Source organism: Saccopteryx bilineata, chromosome 8, assembly GCF_036850765.1.
Source record: "Saccopteryx bilineata isolate mSacBil1 chromosome 8, mSacBil1_pri_phased_curated, whole genome shotgun sequence".
Classification (NCBI taxonomy): Eukaryota; Metazoa; Chordata; class Mammalia; order Chiroptera; family Emballonuridae; genus Saccopteryx; species Saccopteryx bilineata.
This window is the reverse complement of record NC_089497.1, coordinates 22,986,886-23,000,915: the sequence shown is the minus strand read 5'-3', so window position 1 is coordinate 23,000,915 and position 14,030 is coordinate 22,986,886. Positions and strand designations below refer to the sequence as shown.

At 34.6% G+C, this 14,030-nt stretch overlaps 1 protein-coding gene across 2 annotated transcripts in view; it reads right to left on the bottom strand.

Moving 5' to 3' along the window:
- Positions 1–14,030, bottom strand: part of EPHA3 (EPH receptor A3) — a 385,111-nt gene that overhangs the window by 33,102 nt on the left and 337,979 nt on the right. The window lies entirely within an intron of this gene.

The following is a 14,030-nucleotide window of genomic DNA, read 5'->3' as shown; positions in this document are numbered from 1 at the left end:
AATTGTCGAACTTACAAGACAAGTGTCAAGAGTGAGTCTTAGATGGATGTAACAGAGGGAATCTGGTCATTTTTTAAAAATAAAACATCATTCAGACTTTAATATAAATAAAACGGAAATAATGTAAGTTATTTATTCTTTCTCTGCGGACCAGTAGCAAATGGTCCACGGACCCGTACTGGTCCACAGTCCAGGGGTTGGGGACCACTGGGTTAGAGCATCATACTAAAGTGCAGAAGTTGCCAGTTCAATCCCCAGTCAGGGCACATATAGGAACAGATCAATGCTCCTGTCTCTCCCTTCTTCTCTCACTAAAATGAATAAATAAAAATTTAAAAATGAATTCAATTAGTAGCTCTCATCCTATCCATTCTCATAAATAAAATTAGTGTGCCCAAGTTACAATTTAAAATCACATGACTATGAAAGCTGAATAGCTTATAAAGCTGAAGATAATTAGCATAATCCCCATGAGCCTATGCTCATTCACTGAAGAGAACAATTCCTTTTTTTATATTATCTTGGCTAAAGTGCAGAGTAGGCACTCAACAATGTTCACTGACTTGAATTGAATCCCCCTTCTTCTAAAACACGCAATACATGCTATTCTTCTTCTCCTTCTTTTTCTTTTCTTCTCCTTCTTCTTCCTTTTCTAGAAAGCTTTCTCTTGTTTGCTTTTTGTAACTAGCAAACTTCCTAGTTGAACATCATATGTGAACCCATCAATAGAATATTTGGGAATCTTGTAGGCAAGTTGGTTACTCCATACTCTGTGATCCATCTACTGTTTAACTATCCTGACATCACTTGGATGTCTGTAAGGGTAACTGACTTTCCTCCTTTATCTCTGTTTTCCTGCAGGTTAAAACAAGAGTCTCACTTTTTAGCTCTCCTGTTTACAAAGCATTGTTTCCTGTAGAAGTGTGTATGTTTTTTTTCTTTTTTCTTTTCTCTCTTTTTTTTTTTCTTTTCCTACAGGGACAGAGAGAGAGAGTCAGAGAGAGGGATAGGTAAGGACAGACAGGAACAGAGAGAGATGAGAAGCACCAATCATCAGTTCTTCATTGCAACACCTTAGTTGTTCATTGATTGCTTTCTCATATGTGCCTTGACTGCAGGCCTTCAGCAGATCGAGTAACCCCTTGCTCGAGCGAGCGACCTTGGGTCCATGCTGGTGAGCTTTTTGCTCAAGCCAGATGAGCCCGTTCTCAAGCTGGCGACCTTAGGGTCTCGAACCTGGGTCCTCTGCATCCCAGTCTGATGCTCTATCCTCTGCGTCACTGCCTGGTCAGGTGAAGTGTGTAGTTTTGTTGAGAGAGAATATGTTTAATTATTTTATGGATTTAGAGTAGTAGACTTTACTACTTTTTGTTAATTTTTAACATTTTTAATACCTATATATAGTTTATTTTAGAAAAAATACACTGAGTCTGACTTTCAGAATATATATATTAAATAAGCATAAGGTTACATATAGCATAATAACAGCTTTTCTTTAAAAAAAATTATACTATTTTCTGATATCTTCCTTTTCTTCTCATGCTACTATTAGTTCCATAAGGGTAGTAAATACAGGATGGCTGAAGATCAATTTTATGAAAAGTATCTATGAAATTATGAAAACACTTCACTTACCATATTATGGATTAAGTATTTTAGAATTTGCATAATGCTATAAAATTTTTAATTTGACTTCATAAACTATATGTATCCTACATCAAGATTCTCAATATTAATGTTGCGGGTACTTTACCAATTTAAAACACCACCAATAATTTAATAAATATTCTTAGTCTGTGAACATGAATTTTACTTCATTCCATTGTGGGATAAAGTTAAGTAAAATTTTAAAACATAAAAACTAATTACAAAGTAAAACATATGACTGAAAATACTATCCGGCATTTATAGATACGGCTTTTTTTATTAGCTTGCGCCAATGTCATCTAAATAAAAGAAAAAACATCAAAAATAAAGTGAACGTGTTTAAAATTTATAGTATCGGGGAAGGTAGATAACTACAAATTTTGTTTGATCAAAAGCAAATGAAAGTAAAATTTAACACGAGTAAAAAGTGTGCTATTGGTTGCCTTCTATTTGTGATATCCCAAAGATCAACAATCTAGGAGGCCTGATGACAGATGTCTAGACTGTCCTATATTTTTTTTAATATTTTATTTATTGATTTTTTTTAGAGAGAGAGGAGTGAGAGAGAGAGACAGAGAGAGAGAAGGGGGAGGAGCAGGAAGCATCAACTCCCATATGTGCCTTGACCAGGCAAGCCCAAGGTTTTGAACCGGCGACCTCAGTGTTCCAGGTCGACGCTTTATCCCACTGCGCCACCACAGGTCAGGCTGTCCCATATTTTTGGACGAACAGCAATGTATTCCACGTTTTCCCATGCAATTTGCAGTCCAGTATGAACAGGAAAAATAATAAAGTACCTGAGAGAAACATTTGATTTCCAATCTCATTCTTTATACATTCTTTACTTTTGTTAGCTAACTTTAAATGAGGTCTCTCTACAGTAGCCCTATTGACATTTGACTATGGTAATTCTTCGTTGTGGGCCTGTCCTCCTGTACATTGCAGGATGTTTGGTAGCATCTTTGGCCTCTTCCTAGTAAATTACATTAGCATTTTCTCAACTGTGACAGCCAGAAATGTCTCCAGACAATGACAAATATCCCTTGGGGAACAAAAATCATCCCTGCTTCAGAACTACTGCTTTAGATGATGTGTAATCAACTTTGATCAGCAAGGGAAAATAATTCAAATGAAGTCTAGGATTTATTTGGGATTTTATGTCAGTTAAGTAGAATTAACTTTTTCCTTTTTATCCTTGCCATTTGCACACTTTCCATGGATATTTTACTTCAGTACTAATCTAGAAAAGTAAGGGCCAAGTTCATCTGAGCTAATCTTCTGATACCTGGGTTTTAGTAAATACGAGAGCATCTCTTTGAGATTTTTAACCTTACTTTTTATTGTTTTATTTTTTTCTTTCTTTTTCATTCTTTTTTGTTTTATTTTGGAAAGGAAATAACTTCCTATTGTTAATGAAACTTAAATTATCCTTATAAATTAAGCAACAATTTCTTTACCAGAGGAAGGCATCAGGACCAAAGATTTTACTAAGAAATGAGTGTTTACTCCAAGATGAAAAATTATCTACAGCTCCAAAATGATAAAGATCGTTGGCATAGTGAGACATTAGATAAGAATCCTCGAAGGCCCAATTCGGTTATGAAATACGGTGAAAAATGAAGATGAGACGCATACATTTCAATTTAGATACACTTAATGAAAATGTTCTCTGCCTTCAAGCTGTGCAATTATAGATTTCAGACTATGAAAGTAAGATAAATTAAATATGCAAGAGTAGTCATTTTCCATTGCAGAATTTATTCATACGTCTGCTCCTCATTGGACCTCAAAACTTTTCTTCCCCCTCCCCCTTCCACCTCAACAAATTTAAGCTTATATTCCTTACTTGTTTTGTATTCTTTATTTTTTAGGTTCAGAAGTTTATTTTCCCATTTACATATAGGGTAAGAAAGTAATTTTTAAATTTTAGATCTTTTTCTATATCTGTCAAACACATCCTTCAATGGTTACCTAACAACCTCAATTTGATGAGACAGAATGGTATCATTCTCCTTTCAGGCCACAGGAAAACTGTTCTAATGCAACTGTTGTTAATAAGCTACATCTTGAAATTAGTTGGAAATTTATATTTTGGTTGATAAAATTATAGTAGGTATTTTGAATATTTAAAGCACACATAGTTACCATAAAATTTTATAAATCTTATTTTATAATATTTAAAAAGATTGTAAAGTATTCATATAGCTATTTATATAATATATGTAAGATCCTCAGATATTTATGTTTTTGAGAATTCTCCAATTGCCTGGAGTAAGCCCAAAATCACAGCATAAGGAGTGTATCTAAAACTTCAGTCGCAGAGGAATCGCCAATACAAACTTAACAACATCGTAAGTTAATGTTTCTTCTCCATATTTTCAATGTCAAACCTAGAGCCAGTTCCTCTCAGTGCTGATGTCTCATCTATTTTTAACTCAGTAATTCAGGGTTCAGAGAGATTTATGGTCACTTGTTACATTTGGATTTTAGAGTTTAGTAGTAATCAGGAGTCTTGATTTTTGGGCTCAGCTTTGATCCTACTATTAAATTTTAGCCAAGTTTCTTAACCTCTCTGCAGATATCTTGTCATTCACAAACTGAGGGTCATGGGAAACATAAAACCTGACTTTATGTTATGTCTTATCTATCTCTAACAGATGTGAGGACTTACGAACCTTAGCTCTTACAACTTTCAAATTTCTGTCATAAACTTACACAAATATAAAAATGCTGGGATTTTTAATGTTAATTACTTTGCATTCTTAAAGATAATCCTAGCTTTGAACTAAAGTACATATCTGTTGGGTGTTATATCTGGATTTACTTATATACAATTTTTACAGAAAAGCTAAAGGGGAAGAATAAAGTGGTGCAAGTAATGATACTAGAGATTCTCCGGGCAGAGGCATTACATAATTGCTAAATTCTAATCCAGGATTAGTTAAAGAAGTCCAAAACCTTGTTCACTTTGGCCATAAATAGCAGTTAGAATAGGAATCGCATAGTAAACCTGTTCTCAAAGATCCTGCAATTCAGTTTTCCCAGCTTAATGAATTTAGACAGTTCAAATTAGATCATTGGCTAAAAGCCTGGATTTTTCAAGCACTTAAATGAAGTCAGTTCATTTACTTGGGTTATGGGGCTTCAAGTCTTGATTTCTAAAAAAAAAGGGGAGTGTAATTGCTGAAATCTCTGGACATTGAGGCATAGCATCTCATATTTGCTTCAATTTTTCTCTCTATATACAAATCTCTTCTTGTTGATTTAAGAAATGCTTTGCTGAACCTCTGTTCAAGTTGCCTGCCTGTGAACTATTTCAGGTCAGACTTAGTGTGACAAAGGACTTTAGAGAGTTTATCTTAGCAAACCCTAAGTAATCGAGTGTTTATCCTGGGAGCAAATATTGGCTTCTTGGGTTCAAAGTGAAACTATAGAGATAAATCATTTGACTCAAGGATCTAGTCTCTATCTATTGTCAGGGACTAAACTTCACTCACTGCAGACAACAGTAGACAACAAGGTGAAGGGTGATTCAGGAAGACTCCCAGGGGAAGCATCTGTTCTAATCCCCAGTAGTTCAAATCTAAAAGTCATTGAGAGAATCGTTTCAGCAGATGTTTGATTGCCAACAGAGATCAGAGACAAATGATCTCCTAGTTAGCAAAAGCCCACCCCTTGAACTTTTGAGATTTATAACATTATGTAAAATGCTTAGTAATTTCTTGAAATACAGGAAAGTCCTTACATTACATTCTACGTATGTAACTCTATCTAGGAAATAAAATACCAATAACATTTTTGTCAGTTTCATAATAAAATATAAAATTAGATCATTTGATGTAAAGGGTCTCTTTTCAACAGAAACAATGCAAAAATTTAGAGATTAGGCTAAATATATATCCTCATATGAGTGTAACTCCTTTTCAAAGTTCAAAGAAATTTAAATGTTAAACTTTTTGGTTTATATATAACCAATCACTTATTTATTCATTTATTTATTTATTTGGTGAGAGAGAGAGGGCAGGCAGACAGGAAAAGAGAGAGAGATGAGAAGCATCAACTCATAGTTGTGATACTTCACTCCTGTGTTCCATTCTAAAATTACAGTTGTGATTTTTCCCAAAATAAAGCTAGGTAGATTATTTTAGTATGATAAAATGTGCCTACTACATATCTCTCCAAATTAAAAAGTACTAGAATTCTCATTAAAATTTTATGCAACATTGTTAACTGAGATTGCTATATCTTCTAAAGTTTATTAATTTTTGAATATGTAGCTTTAAGGCATATTTATATTGATTCTAAGAAAATAAGAAATAAGTTCAGCGTTGACACTATTTATTTGGTTTCAAAGCTTAAAATACATTAGTGTTTGATGGCTACTGATTAGATATTTAGTTATTGTTTTTACTATTGATGTGTAAAAGATACGTGGAATATATTACTTATAATAATAATCTTTTTTTGTATTATATCAGTTTTTGGTATGGATAGTTGTTAGGTCTTGAGATTCTATAAAATAATGACTCATATTTTTTAGTATTTATGCTTTTATAAAGGAGTTATACTGATCAGAAATATTTAATCACTTAGCTTTTAACCATTTGCATTAGTTACCTTTTTTTAAATTCTGCAAATAAAATTAGATAAGACAAAGCTATACCTGAGTATTTCCTGCACCAACTTGGTAGAATCATAAGGTTGAAAAAATCAGTTTATGCCTGACTTGTGGTGATGCAGTGAATAGAGCATTGACTTGGGATGCTGAATCCCAGATTTGAAACCCCAAAGTCACCGGCTCTAGTATGGGCTCATCTGGGTTGGGTACAGGCTCACCAGCTTGAGTTCAAGGTCACTAATTTGAATGTGGTGTCATCAACATAGTTCAAGGTCTCTGACTTGAGCCTAAGGTCACCTGATTGAGCAAGGGGTTGTTAGCTCAACTGGAGCCTCCTTCTCCCACCTTCAAGGCAAGTAAGTATAAGAAGGAATCAATGATCAACTAAAGTGATACAAACTGTGAGTTGATGCTTCTCATCTCTCTCCTTTCCTCTCTCTCTCACAAAAACAAAACAAAACAAAACAAAAAACCCAAAATTAATTATTTTGTTAAGTAGGTTTCTCTCTCAGAAAATGAAATTTAAAAAAAGACTTTTACAATTGTAACAAAAAAGAATAAAATACATAGGAATATTTAACAAATGATGTGAAGAACCTATATTCTGAGAACTACAAATATTACTAAAAATAATTGAAAAAGATAAAATGAAATGAAAAGATATTCCATGTTCACAGATTAGACAAATCAACATAGTTAAAATGGCCATATTATCCAAAGGTATTAAAATCCCAATGCCATTTTTTAAAAATATATTTTTTAAATCATCAGATTTATATGAAACCACAAAAGGCCCTGAATAATAAAACCAATCTTGAGAAAAAAGTACAAAGCCACAGTTATCATACTACTTGATTTCAAATTACACTACAGAACCATGATAATCAAAAAAGCATGGTATTGGAAGAAAAAAAGACACACAACCCAATGGAACAGAATCAAGAATAAAAATTTAAAAAAACATGTACATGGGCAAATGATTTTTGACAAAGAAGCTATAAGTGTACAATGGAGAAAAGAATGACTCAAAAATAAATGGTGTTGGGAATTGAAAAGCCACATGCAAAAAAAATGAAACTTGTGTACAGTTTGTCTCCATGTACAAAAATTAAATCAAAAGAAATTGAAGACCTAAACACAAGGTCAGAAACAATAAATTACACAGAAAAAAACTAAACTTACGAACCTTGTCTGTAGAGAACAATTTATAAATCTGATCCCAAAGGCAAGGGAAGTAAAGAAAAAAATAAATAAATATGACTTTATAAAACTAAAAGGCACAGCAAAGAAACCAACAACAAAACAAAAAGACAGCCAACCAAATGGGAGATGATACTTGCAAACAACAGCTCCAGCTAGGGGTTAATATCCAAAATCTCAATATATAAAAACTCATACAACTCAACAACAAACAAACAATCCAGCTAAAAAATGAGAGAAGGATATGAACAGACACAGCACACAGATATATATTTATAAAAAGATGTTCATCTTCACTACCTATTAGAGAAATACAAATCAGAAGCAATACATTGAGATACCACCTCACACCTGTTAGATTTGTTGTTAAAAACAGCACAGGTCATAACGAGCATTAGAGAGGTTGTGGAGAAAATTGGACCCTTGTTTACTGTTAGCAGGAATGTAAACTGGTATAGTCACTGTGGAAAACAGTATGGTGGTGTCTCAAAAAATTAAGAATATACTACAGTTAGTATATGACCCAGCAATCCCTCCACTGGGTCTCTATCCGAAAAATTTGAAAATGTTTGTTAGCAAAGACATATGCCTCGCCATATTTATTGCAACACTATCCATGGTGGCCAAGACATGAAAACAACCAAAGTGTTCCTCAATAGAGGCTTGGATAAAGAAGATGTGGTACCTATATCCGATACTGCTCAGCCATAAGAAAAGATGAAATACTGACATTTGGGATTACATAGATGAACTTTGGGAATATTATGGTATGAGAAATAAATCAGTCAGAGAAAACTGAGAGCTATATAATTTCAATCATATCTGGGATATAAAACAGTGACTCATAGACATAGACAAAAGTGAGGTAGTTACCAGAGGATGGGGTGGGGTGTAGTGGGGGGCAGAAGAGGCTAAATATATGGTGATGTAAGGTGGCTTGACTTTGAGTGATGGGCTCAGAGCATCAGGTGCCATGGAGAGGTACTTCTGAAACCGGTGTGGTCCTACTGACCAATATCATCCTACTAAATTTAAATTCTAAATAAAAATATAAATATCAAACTACTTCAGATTAAAGATATGGATTTATATAAAAATAAAATTTCTTTATTCTATTACTAACACACAATGCCTGGGTAACCTTTCATTTTATCATCTTAAAACTAAATTGGTGTTAATTAATCTTACAACATGACAAAAGGCAAAACATTGTCATCTAATATAAAAATGCCATTTAAAATTAATTTATGTATGTTTGGAACAGAAATGAAAGTAAAATATCTAATCATGATGAAGAAAATCAAGAATATTTGGTTTCCTCAAATTTTGGGGAGGGGCTTGATAATTAAATTGACTTTAATTGACACAACATATAAATTAGATAAAAGAAGGCATTTCTTTGATTTTTTCTAATATTGCATAACACAAGCAATTGAGTACTATAATGTTCAAAATTTTTATCCCATATAAGAATTTTATCCCAATATAAGAATTTTTATATGTAGAGATGCATATATTCATATATAAAAATGCTAACCTGTTTAAAATTAAATTTCATAAACTGAAAGATTGAAAAATTATTCAGTGGCAAAGAATTCTCACCAGTAAGACCATGATTCTGTTAGAATGAAATAACTAAGCCTGACTAGGCAGTGATAACAGTGGATACAGCATTGGCCTGGAATACTGAGGACCCTTGAGGTTGCTGGCTAGAGCACAGGATCGCTCATTTGACTGTGCGATCATAGACACAACCCCATGGACACTTGCTTGAGCCCAGAGGTTGTTAGCTGGAGTCCAAGATTGCTGGTTTGAGCAAGGGGTCACCGGCTTAGCTGAAGCCCTTTGGTCAAGGCACATATGAGAAAGCAATCAATGAACAACTATAGTGCTGCAACTATGAGTTGATGCTTCTCATTACTCTCCCTTCCTGTCTGTCTGTCCCTGTCTGTCTGTTTGACTCTCTCTTGCTAAAGAAAAAAAAAGAGAAAAATAAAAATAATCAAATAATTAAATTAGTAATTCAATGAAAAAAATAGGATGCATGTTATAATTATACTTTTGAAATCACATAATGTTACACCAAAGAGAGGAAATTCACTTTTTATTTTTCTCAACAACAAAAATTCGGTGATCCAGTGGCCAGGACATGGAAACAACCAAAAAGCCCATCAATAGATGACTGGATAAAGAAGATGTGGCACATATACACTATGGAATACTACTCAGCCATAAGAAATGATGACATCGGAACATTTACAGCAAAATGGTGGGATCTTGATAACATGATACGAAGCGAAATAAGTAAATCAGAAAAAAACAGGAACTGTATTATTCCATACGTAGGTGGGACATAATAGTGAAACTAAGAGACATTGATAAGAGTGTGGTGGTTACGGGGGGGAGGGGGGAATGGGAGAGGGATAGGGGGTGGGAGGGGCACAAAGAAAACAAGATAGAAGGTGACAGAGGACAATCTGACTTTGGGTGGTGGGTATGCAACATAATTGAACGACAAGATAACCTGGACTTGTTATCTTTGAATATATGTATCCTGATTTATTGATGTCACCCCATTAAAAAAATAAAATTATAAAAAATAAAAAAAATAAAAAATAAAAAAAAAAATAAAATGCAAAAAAAAAAAAATTCGGTGATTGATGTTTTAAATTTGCAAAGCTAAATACTCCTATCATATTCATCCCATATAAAATCCTATCCCCCCAAAAATAATCTGCGACCTTTAATATGCAGCTGCACTTATGTTTCAAGGCTGTTCTTCAAAACTGTGATATCCCATAATACTATATCATAGGTCAGAATCTATATCATTTAATAAGTACTAAAATATTTATTTAGTTTTTAAGGTGTTTTTATTTTAGATAAAATATTTACAATAGTGGCTCTCATGGTGTCATTCAACATTTTTTTTGAATGTCCTCAAGAGCATTTCGGGATGCCTGCAAGACTGAACTATTTTTATAATAATACTACATAAAACATTACAGCTTTTCTCATTTTCAATATTTCATGAATATACAGTGGAATTTTACAAAGGTTACAGAATAAATAACAATTTTGTATAATGGAAAGTTTTAATGTTTGGAATTCCTGCACAACTCAGTAGTGAAAAATGAAGAGCAATAACTAGAAGTGAGTATTAAAAAGAATTTTGATTTTCTGTCCATCATCTTTATGTAAAAGATAAAACACACACAAAAACAGTGACTATTATTATCTTAGCTGACCCTTTCCTTTGGGCATACTATTGAAGACATAAAGTAAGATAACTTGCAATACACCTAAGACAATAGCAAAAGCAGTATTAGAAAAGGTTTGATAAACTGTTTTGAGCTTTAAGGTTCAGCATTTTCTTAACAACTCAGATGCACCCTTCAGCTTAAGAATTTTTAGACATAGAATTAATTTATGTAATTTCTACTTCATTCTTCTTCTAACCTGCCTGTCCATCACAGATTGTATTTAAAATGAGAGCAGCAGACTCCACACATTCATTCAGCAGCATTGAATCAAATGTCTCCTATGATTTCTTCAGTGCAGAATCTACATCTACATCTCCTATGATTTCTTCAGTGCAGCTACAGTCTATCTAAAATGGACAAGGATAAGTCTATCCAAGAGAAAATTAAGCCTGAAATAACACTGGAGGCAAAAAAGGATACCAAGGAGTCCTCAGGTTATGAGTCTCGAGATACGATGTTTCGAGTTTACAAAGCTCACTCTCATAAAAACTTAAAAAAATTGAGATGTGAGTGTTTTATCTGATGCTGTTAGCATCATATTTACAGACTATGTGGGCACACTAGTTTGGTTGTGCACAGTGGAAGAATACGCAGTAATGGGCCATATGATAAGAGTGAAGGAGTTGGCGTACCTCAGTAGGCTTACCTACACTATTTTGGACTGCTAAAAGCACAAAAGTACAGTGTACAGTGCAGTATATTTATGTCCTTTTCTTTTTTCTGTGGTTTAGTTGTGTTTTTATTTTCTAGATCTTGATTTTATAACTGTGTTAGGATCGGTAAGTGACTTAGGCCAGGGTGTGTTTCAACTTACACCAAAATTTGGGTTACATCACTGTTATAGAAACAGGAACGGAACTGTGTCATTATCCCTAGAACCCCCTGTACATATCATGAGAAGGCTTGGTTCTTTGGAAAAGACAATGATTCTGGGAATAAAGAAGGCAGCAGAAAAAGAGGAAGACCAAATATGAGATGGATTGACTCCTTAAAAGAAGCCATAGGGGTGAGTCTACAGGAACTGAGTACACTGAGCTGACACCGTGGACAGCACTCGCTCATAGGATCATCGGGAATCAGAATCGCCTTAATGGCAGGTAACACACACAGGCAATAATTTCAAAGGTGCAGTTAGAAAAAAAATTAAAGCATTGGGGCACCAAATGTTAATTTCTGATTTGGTTTGACACTAGGTGAAATGTATTAAGTGTGACTAAGGTAACACGACTGGTGATGCAGATGGACCAGAATGTGTTTATCCAAAAAGAATTCCCTTGACACACCTTTAAATGCTGACCCAGTTTTTATGAAACAATCATAGCATGCTAAGTCAAATAAATAAGGTTGTTGCCTACACTGAATAGTATCGGTTTGTATTTAATAATAAAAAACAAACAAACTTTACTATACAAGGAAGTACTATTTTCTTTTTATTAATTATAAGCATATTGACACCAGATATTTTATCTTGGTCAAGACTGATATGGTCCTGGCTGGTTGGCTCAGCGGGTAGGGGGACTCCCAAAGCATTTTGTGTAATAGCAGTGTTCCTGCAGTAAGTACAAGTTTTCTAAAGACAAGTTAGTGAGGCAATACTCACTAAATCGCTTGCTGCTTTAAAAACAAAGTAGCAGTCCTATTACTTTATAGTCATACCTCATATTTTGAGTTAATTATATAATTATTGTACCAAATAAGTCTTATTGCAGAAGAACAAATCATAGATGTCAACATTTTTCTAGCCCTGGCTGGTTGGTTTAGCGGTAGGGCATCGGCCCAGTGTGTGGAAATCCCAGGTTCGATTCCTGGCAGGGCACACAGGAGAAGTGTCCATCTTCTTCTCCACCCTTCCCCTCTCCTTCCTCTCTATCTCTCTATTCTCCTCCTGAAGCCAAGGCTCCATTGGAGCAAAGTTGGCCCAGGCACTGAGGATGGCTCCATGACCTCCGCCTCATGCGCTAGAATGGCTCTGGCCACAAAGGAACAACACCCCAGATGGGCAGAGCATCGCCCCGGGTGGCCATACTGGGTGGATCCCAGTTGGGCACATGCGGAAGTCTGTCTGACTGCCTCCCCATTTCTCACTTCAGAAAAATACAAAAAAAATATTCTAAAAGTGCAGATGCAAAGTACAACTTCTCAGAAGTAATCTAGGAACCCACCGACATTTTGAGGAGTTGCAAGAAAATGAAAGTGTAAACACTGAAGAACTCTAAACAGCTATTTGTTATTAGTGGGCAAGCCCATTTGGTCTGAGTGGTTTTTAAGAATCTTCCAAGAATTAAACATGAAAGCAAAGAGCCTGTTGCACTTTTACCTCACAAATGCTATCTAGGAATTTTGACATAGTAACACTTTTTCTCTACTGAAATCGAAGTGTTCTTCTGGACTCCTTGATCCTGAGAAAGTAACAATCATTGTAGAGGATCCTTTGAAAGTTAGCACAACATTCTCTAGGAAGCAGATCATCTAGATCAGGGGTCCCCAAACTATGGCCCGTGGGCCCCTAAGGCCATTTATCCGGCTCCCACCGCACTTCCGGAAGGGGCACCTCTTTCATTGGTGGTCAGTGAGAGGAGCATAGTTCCCGTTGAAATACTGGTCAGTTTGTTGATTTAAATTTACTTGTTCTTTATTTTAAATGTTATATTTGTTCCCGTTTTGTTTGTTTTTTACTTTAAAATAAGATATGTGCAGTGTGCATAGGGATTTGTTCATAGTTTTTTTATAGTCCGGCCCTCCAATGATCTGAGGGACAGTGAACTGGCCCCCTGTGTAAAAAGTTTGGGGACCCCTGATCTAGATCTTTATGAGCTTTTTAAGTTCTTACAAGAGAAATTGTTCCTTCAAGTATCCTAGAAATCAAGACTAGTATCGAGAACAAGTATGCTCTCATTTAAAAATGTGATATGACATAGAATTAAAACCTGATGGAATTAACAGCACTTGAATATTTCAAATAAAGGCCTCTTTATCAAACTATCTGTAGTTGGATGGGGTTACTGAGAATTTAAACATCCTACTTAACAATGTCTCAATCACGATGGAAAGATGGTAACTATAAAACTACCAAGACTTCAGACATGTGAAAACCTTGCTGTCATTTTAAGCGAAGTATTAAATCAATGTATGGAATATCAGACAGTATCACTAGCATCCTCATGAACAGTAATCATCTATTTCCCTTATAAGTAATAATATTTTAAGTTAAAGAATAAGTTTCCTTTGGATAAAGATGTAAATGACAAGGCATTGTGGGTCATAATATCTATCTACTTGCAAGTTAACATAAAACATAAGTG